Consider the following 9,531-nt stretch of genomic DNA (forward strand, 5'->3'; position numbering starts at 1 on the left):
CTAGATATCCACATTATCTGAATTATAAGTTTATAACAAGATATCCGGATTTTTCTTAATCCGGCCATCTCATGAAGATAAGTTTGGACAGTGAAATAATAATTTTAATTTTAAATAAAATTTTAAAATATTATTTTTAATATTATTATTATTTTAAAATTTTAAAAAATTAAATTAAAATTTAAAATAATTGAATTATTTATTATATTTTGTGTAAAATAAGATAAGATCAGATTATATTAAAATTTAGTATTTCATCTCACTTGCCAAACTTGTCCTATTTTATGGGCCTTTTTTTAGAACCTTCTTCTATGTATATTTTTGTAATTTTTTTTAGGATTTTCAGTATAAATCTTTTGTGCTGTCTATTTTTAGAAAAGCCAAAATTATAAAAAATAAAATAAAAAGGTTTCCTCCTAAATTGCCATACCCAACAACGCCAGGGCCCATGCTTAAATAAATAAGTTGTGAAGGGCCAGTTTCATTTTCACATGGTAACAAAAACCATGTGCAAACTCTCCAGTTTCATAAATATTAGGCATAAGTGTAAAAACTCTCCATGAATAGCCTGCTCCAATGCATCTTCATGATCTTCAAACTACCTGCATAACTGATCATTTGCCCTCACAAAAGATTGACAACATATTAGCATCTAGATCGTACATTATTTTTATCACACAATGAGATGCGCTATATTTTGTTTCTAAACAACAACAGTAAGCAGTTTGATTACTTGAACAACATATGTTGTATGAGCATTACTTAGGATCATAATTAGATTAAAAACAAAAAAAAAAGCATTGCACCAATAGTTTAGTTGGAATTTTTAAGAATTTATGATAATATAAATATTTTTTGTGATTATCGAATGCCAAGTAGACCCATGAATTAGTGCCCTGTGTCATGCTTTAGGTTGCCACATAAATTATCTGACAACTTCATTGTGGATAATGCCCCATGCCACCTAGAAAGCAAAGGGGCTACAGCTCTTGGCACTTGCCATTTCATCTCACCATTTATTTGATCAAAGGACTAGAAGGAATACTTGGTACCCATTGCCTAATAGGCCAATCAAGTGTAACCAAAGCCCAACCGTTGAGTCCGAGCTCAACGATGGGTCTTGTAGATATATGTATCGTGGATAACAAATAACGACTCCGAATGATTTGAACGGTGATCATTTCAATTAATACGAAGAGTCTTCAAGATACATTGTGAAAGTTGATCATCATCACTACCACGTCTTTATAAATAACACATTAATTCATTCATTCGTATGCTTAAATTGAGATTATTTCTTTAACTTAAGTATCGGAGTTTCACTGAGCACCTCGTGCCACCCTCTTATTTCGTTGTAGGTATTCCTACAGTTGGTGATATGAAGCACATCCTTAAAAGTGGCACCGTCTATGGGATCTTTGCAGACTTCAATGTGATTTTCACATGCCAACTACCACGCAATCACAGGCAACCAGAGATCAAAAGATGAACACGATAGAGATGGAAGCTAGGCTGGTGGATATTCAATAAAAGTTGAAAAAGGAGACGGCCCTGGTGTAGTAGTTACAAAAGGGGAACGAACAGTTGAAGTGGCATCACATTACTACACCACCAGTCAACAACGACCACACAGAAGGAGATGCGCAAAGTGCAAGTGGGGTCAATGTCGAGGGGTTGGAAAAGAAGAAGTTGCACAATGAACTGAAGAGCCTTGTGGGAAAATACAAGGAGATGGTGAGAAAAATTGTAGGATCTTCCTCCATAGAGCAGTTGTTGAACCAGACAGATCTCCCCTATAGTGGGGAGGTGATGGCAGTACCACTCCCACCTAAGTTCAAAGTCCCTCAGATCGATATGTATGACGGATCCAAGGACCCTATGGATCAAGTGGAGAATTTTAAGACACATGACTCTCTAGGGCTTTCTAGGAGATGTCGCTTGCCGCGCTTTCCCATTGACCTTGAAAGGGATAGCACATGATTGGTTTGGAACTCTATGGTCTGGGTATCAACAGCTTCGAAGAGTTTGCCAAACAGTTATTAACACAATTCCTAGTGAGCAGGAGACGCCGCCGACCTGCAGCCTACTTTCTCACCATCAAGTAGAGAGAAGGCGAGAGCTTGAAAGTGTACCTAACCCAATTCAATAAGGAGAAGCTGACCACCAATGATTAAGATGAAAAGATCACACTCGTCGCCTTACTGGGAAGCATATGACCCCAGAGCCCATTCATGATTGAGCTGACTAGAAAAACCCCCTCAACCTTGAGGGAGTTTATGGATAGGGCTTATGACTATGTTAAAGACGAAGGCACGTTGCAGGCTCTGTTGGAGCCAAGGAAGTAGGAAGTGAAGTCCGAATCTAAAAGTTCAAATAGAGATAGGAAAGCTAGGTTTAGTCACCAGGGTGAGGGGCGTGAAGGACACTCCAACCAGCGAGACCAAGGGCCTTGCCTTGTCCACAACACCTTGAATGTACAAGAAAAGTTCAGGACCGCAAGAAAAGATACACACCCACCCACAAGGGGCCAGCGTTATTGTAAATACCACCAATCTGATACTTACTAGATAGAAGACTATTCGACCATGAAGAAAATAGTAGTTGAATTGGTGGGAAGCGGGGAGCTTGAACGAATGTTAGCAAACCATGTGAAGCCAAGGAGGAAGAAGGTTGTGGGCATGAGCCCAAACAGAGCAGAAGCCCAAAAAGGCAATGGTAGCATAGGGAACACAAGCAAGACTCTTCCCGCCAACCAAACAACCAAGACCAAGCCCCCTCGAGGGAATTTTGTACTGAATTTTGTACCATAGCAGGAGGATTGCTGACGGAGAAGTAACAACATCTAGTAGAGAGGCTCACGTCCATCAAGTTAGATATCACGAAGTGTACTCAGTAGATAAGCCCTTCAAGTAAGACTGGGTACCTCTTCCATTATTTCCTTCGGAGATGAAGATTGCGAGGGTGTCTTATACTCCCACAATAATGCCTTAGTAGTCACTTTGTAGGTCACGACCTACACTAGTAGACTGATCTTGATTGACAATGGGAGCTCCCCTGACATCTTGTTCTAGGATACCATCACACTACTAGTCACGATGGGGCAATGAGACAACATGGTTACAACGATGACAAATTTCTTGGTTGTTAAAGCCCCATTATCATACAACACCACATTGGGTTGCCCAACTCTAAATAATTTGAAAGTTGTCACCTCTACTTACCACCTAAAACTGAAGTTTCCAATAGAGGCAAGCGTCAACAAGGTAAGGGGGAGCAGATCTTGGCGAGAGAATGTTATGTACAGGAACTCAAGACGGCGACGCCATCAATATTTGTTGTGGAGAACTCAAGCACTAAGCTGCCACCTCCATCATTGGTCGTTACTGGCCAAGACATTGAAGTTACGGATGAGAGCAATCTGATGCAAGCAGATGCAAATGAACTTTAGGAGCTAGTAACACTCCACTCAAACTGTCCGAACGCCACCACTTGTGTGGGAACAAGACTCTCGTCCCAGTATAGAGAAGCGTTGAAACAATTGTTGATTGAACACAAGGTTGTGTTTGCTTGAAGCCATGAAGACATTCTAGGTATTGGCAATGCCGTCATGGAGCACAAGTTATGTATTGATCTAGCGGCAAAGAAAGTAAGTCCAAAGAAGAGAACCTTCAACATAAAGAAGTGCTTAGCCATAGCTGAGGAAATTGGTCATCTTCTAGTGGCAAGATTTATAAGGGGGACCTATTACCCATAATGGCTTTCCAATGTGGTGTTGGTAAAGAAAGCAAATGGGAAGTGGGGGATGTGTGTTGACTTCACGCACCTGAATAAAGCTTGTCCCAAGGACAGTGTCCCATTGCCACGAATAGATGTTATTGTATACACCACGGTAGGACATCGAGTGCTAAGTTTTATGGATGCTTATTCAGGACATAATCAAATCTTCTTGAACAAATCAGATGAGGTAAAAACGGCATTCATTATTGAAAAAGATCTTTATTGCTATCGAGTAATGCTCTTTGGGTTGAAAAATGCTGGGGAAACATATCAAAGGTTAGTCAATCAGATGTACAAACAACAAATTGGTAAGACTATAGAGGTGTCTGTCGACAAGTTAATGGTGAAAAGCAAGGAACTTGCCCAGCATATGGCCGACCTACGAGAGTCTTTTGCTGTGCTTCACAAATATAAGATGAAACTAAATCCGGTAAAACGTGTTGTTGGAGTGGATTCAGGGAAGTTCTTAGGTTTCATAGTCTCTGAAAGGGGTATTGAGGTGAACCCTGAGAAGATTGATGTCATATTGAACATGAAGCTGCCTCAAAGCTCAATGACGCCCAACAACTAGCAAGCAGGATAAACAGGTTTGTTTCAAGATCTACAGACAAATGTCTTCCTTTCTTCAGGGTTTTAAAGAAGGTCCATCCATGGAAAGAAGAATGTGATCTAGCTTTCCAAAAATTAAAGCAATACCTCTCCAGCCCACCACTATTGAAGTAGCCTAATCATGGGGACACCTTGTACGTGTACTTGGCAATATCCCCACACACCGTTTCTGCAGTACTAGTTAAAGAAGATGGCACCGCCCAAGCGCTAGTATACTATGTGAGCTGCACACTAAGAGGTGTCGAAACTAGATACCCAATAATGGAGTTGCTAGCATTCACATTAGTAACAACCGCTAGGAGACTGCGCCTATATTTTCAAGCTCATCCCATGAAGGTGTTAACTAAACACCCACTTGGAAGAATATTGTAGAAACCTGATGCCTCGCAGGTTGGTTGCATGGTCAGTGGGACCTAGTGAGCTCGATATCAAATTCATACCTAGGAGTGCAGTTAAGGGACAAGCCTTGACGGACTTCGCCGCCGAGTTAACTGGGTTCCTAGTCAAAATTCAAGGTACACCACACCAGCAACCCTGGCAATTTTTTGTTGAATAGGAGAGGGAATAGGGATTTACATTGTTGAAGAAAGTGGGAAGGAGCACTATTATATGGCAACACTCACATTCAAAACCACCAATAACGAAGCCAAGTACGAAACCCTAATAGCATAACTCTCAATTGCCAAAGCACTAGGCACATTGGAGATTGAGGTGAAGGCAAATTTCCAAATAGTGGTAAACCAAGTCATTGGCGCCTATGCCACAAAAGGGGAAAATTGAAGTAATACATGAGCCAAGAATGAGAGATCTGCGACTAGGAGTGTAATCGGTCTAGTTCGGCTTTGAACAAAATTTAGGACCAAAACGATATATACCAATTTTATATTTTCAAAAATCAATTATGCACCGATTATTCCCCTAAACTGGTATTTCTGATTTTATCAATTCCGGTCCAGTTTTTCGATTTTAATAAAATGCAAATTTGTATAAAAAAAAAATTGTTTAAAAAAACCTGCTTAAAAAAAATTTATTTTATACTTTTATTCCAAAATCTATTACTATTACAAAAATCTATTTTACTAAAAAAAATTTGATTTACTAAAATATGCTTTACTAAAAACTACTTTACAAAAAAAAACCTGCTACAAGCTTGTAAATATAAATACTACAAAAACTGGAAAAAAAAAAATTTGCAATAAAAAGAATAATCTACTATGGAATAAAATAAGTCCAAAAATCTAAATTAGAAGTCCAAAAGTCCAACAATTCAACAAATTACAAGTCTAAATTCTAAAACTCTAAATTACAAGTCTAAAAGTCCAAAACATTACAAGTCCAAATTTCAAAAGTCTAAATTATAAGTCCAAAAGTCCATCCAACAAATTACAAGTCTAAAAGTTCAACAAATTACAAGTCTAAATTAAAAGTCCAAATTACAAGAATATCTAATGAATCATATTGGAACAACAAAGTCAATCCAAAACACACGAATTTCTACTTAAAAACTAGGCAATAAATTAGCCACCAACTCCTCACCAAAAAACTGAAGCATGAAGAACTAATTATTTCTCACTTCCTTGAAAAAAGTATATTTTTCACGTTCTTCTTGACTTTTCTGAAGTATACTTCTCTAAAAAACCAATTGATCAAGAAGAACGTGAAAAAATAAATTACAATCATAGAATCACAATCTCACTTATTTATTCACAATTACAAATTACAATCACTAGATTAAAACTATGATTTATTCACAATCAAGATCTTAAAAATCAATGAATCACAAAAAAAAAAAAAAAAAAAAACCTAAAGGGAGACGTCAAAAGCCAACTTATCATGAATTTGAGATTGAGAGGACACGAAAGGGTGACAATGAGGAGTTATGGACGGGGCGACCGTGACGAGCTGTTGAGACTTGAGAGAGGGGATTCGTGTGACGGTATTAGAGGGAGGAGCTACATGAGGGTGGTTGAGAGAGAGGAGGGGCCATGTCGCGTGAGATGAGAGTCAAGAGTGAGGCATCGCATAGAGGAGGAGACCTAGAGGATTTTACCCTAAAAACACTGAAACAACATCGTTTATGACCATAAAAACGGTGTCGTTTCAATCACAAATGGCAAAAATGTCTCATTTAAGAAACTTAAATGGCGCCGTTTGACTGTTTTGGGGTTGGGTAGCTGGGCTTTTTGATGTTGGTCTTGGGTTTTTTTGGACTTTTGGACCACTTGGCCTGCTTGGCTTAATATTGTATAGTATTTATACATATATATTACTAAATATATTATATATTTATATAGTGTAATACACTAAAGTCTAATACACTAATGTATTTATCAAAATTATAATAGTAAATATACTATCATACATATATGATATATTATTATACTAGTACTATATATTATATTATTAGTCAATAGCATATAGTAATAGCATAATACTACTGGTAAAGACTAATATATAGTACTATATCAATATGTTAGTGATAATACTATATTAAATAATAGTAATACTATTAATACTAATATATACTAGTACTATATATTATACTAGTATAGTGTTAGTGTGTTATTACTACATGTAGTGATATTAATACTATATATAGACTATATAGTTATATATTAAAGAATATAATAATACATTGATACTAAATATATATATATAGTTATAGACATAGTGATTTGATTGTAATGATTAGAATAAACTATATAATAGTATTAGTATTAGACTATTAGTATTGCTATTAGCTATATATTAGTAATATTAGTTATAGTGGATCAGTTATTTAGTATAACTATATTATATATTACTATATTAGAGACTAGTGTATTAGTATAAATATTAGTATCAGTTATAAATATATAGCCAACATTAGACTATATAATAGACTAATAGTATTAGTATTAATTAAAGTGATTAGTATAACTATATTAGTATTAAGTATAATATAGTTATAACTATTTTAGTTATAGGAACGTTGTTGTCCCGTAGCCCATCCCCGAGATGGTGAGGTCTATTTTCAGTTCACCAACGAAGAGATCACACGTTCTACGGAACCTTTCTGCTATTCAGTTGTTCTCAGATTTTTGAAGCAACGTCCTCCACTAGACGCCATTCGTGCCTTCATTCACAACCGATGGGGTCTCTGCCACGCCAGTGGTCTCTTCCATGAGGCATCCTCATAATATTTTTGTGCGTATGGCTAATAAAGCCAATTTTACTAAAGCTTTATCACAGGATGTTTGTGAGATCAATATAATTTTCTATTGTGCCTTTCTCTAGAATCTGGAATTTCATGAGGACGAAGAACCCTCAAGGGTACCAGTATGGATTTCTTTACCGAGTCTTCCTCCAAATTATTATCGTGAAGCTTTTATGAATATTCTTATGGCTCCTATTGGGATGTTCATATGTCGTGATAATCTGACTTGTTGCGAGGAAACAAGTAATTGTGTATGAAACTCTCACTGCCTATTGTTGTAAGTGCAGAATGCAAGGTCATAATTTGCAGACTTGTAGAATAGGAAAAACTGAGCATAATGGAAATATTTGGGTATGGAAGAAAGGGCACAAACCGACTGAAGAGGTTGTGGAACCTATGGCAGAATCTGTGCTGCATCCGTTTGACTCTGCGAATGATACTCCGTCTGATACTGTAGGTGTCATTTTGTTAATCCCCGTGAATGAAGACAATACGGTGAATGTTATGGAACCTGTTGTAGAATCTATGCCACTCCCATTTGACTCTACGGATGATCCTCCGTTTAAGCCCGTGGGTGGTATTTTGGAGATCCTTAAGAAAGAAGACAATTCAGTGATGTTCAAGGAATCGTTTGTGGTGTCGTCTAGTCCTATTAGTAATACTCTATTTCCTTCATAAACAGAGGTTAATAAGGCAATTGAATTGGAACCATCCTTCCCAATGTTTGCCGAGACTTCTATGGATGTTGTGTTGGGGGAGACTTCAATGGCTGGCTTTTCAAATCAGAATTTGGACCCAGTTGAGGTCCCAGTGATTATGGCTGGTGAGGGGATCTAACCGTTTGTGGTGAAGGTTGAGGAGCTCAAGGAAGAAGAACCTGCCGATGCACCAGGTAAAGAGACACTTACTCTAGAGACTATTGTTTTTTAGCTGAAACCAGATATACAACCAGAGATCTTCCTGCAGAATATCTTATAGAGTCTAAGGCCAATGAAGGTAAGAAGAAGTATAAGAAAAAGATATTTGTTAAAATGAGAAGCTCTTCTCATGTTCATGCCCTATTGTCAAATCCCTCTCAATGATTGATTCCATTTTTGTATAGAACATTAGGGGGTTGGGACCTCTAAAGGTAGATTAAAATAGTTGATTGGTAAGTTGAAGTCGAAAGTTGTTTTTTTAGAACCTTTTCCAAATTTTGAGGGTGCTCGTAGATTGGCATGAGTTCTGAAATTTGATAATTTCATTTCTAATGATGCTAAAGGGGGGGAAATCTTGATTTTTTGGGATAGTACTAGTGAGGTGCACTTGGTTCGGATGGAAATGCAATTTATTTCTATTACAATAGGTAAAGGAGCTAAGAAGTTTTTGCGTACAGTGATTTATGCCAAATGTACTATGGCGAAGAGGCGCTGTCTATGGGATGATCTCAGTTCTAATAGTTTGGGTTTAGACCCTTGTATTTTTGTTGGGGATTTTAATACTATCCGTAATGACTTAGAAAGAAGGCGAGGTAGACCTCGTCCTATTATGGCTATGGAGGATTTTAATAATTAGATACATCAAGGAGGTTTGATTAAAATGGCTAAGAAAGGGAGTGATTTTACTTGGTGCAATGGGCAATAGGGCCTTGCCCGCTCCTAGGCAAGTCTTGATCGTGCTCTTATGGACAGTTCATTTCTTGCTTTGTTTCCAAATGCTATTTGCTCCTATCTACCGTGATCTACTTCAGATCATGCTCCCATGTTCATTGAGTTCAAGAAAGATCATTTCTCTTATGGCCTAACTCCTTTTCGATTTCAACAGATGTGGGTGGATCACCATAGTTTTTTGGACTATGTTCAGACAGCTTGGGCTCCTTAGGTTGGTGCTTCCACTATTCAGATTTTGATTAGGAAATTAAAGTAGACTAAGGTGGCACTGAGGGAGTGGAATAAAAGGGTTTGGTCATA

This window comes from Carya illinoinensis, chromosome 11 (genome assembly GCF_018687715.1).
Source record: "Carya illinoinensis cultivar Pawnee chromosome 11, C.illinoinensisPawnee_v1, whole genome shotgun sequence".
In the NCBI taxonomy this organism is placed as follows: Eukaryota; Viridiplantae; Streptophyta; class Magnoliopsida; order Fagales; family Juglandaceae; genus Carya; species Carya illinoinensis.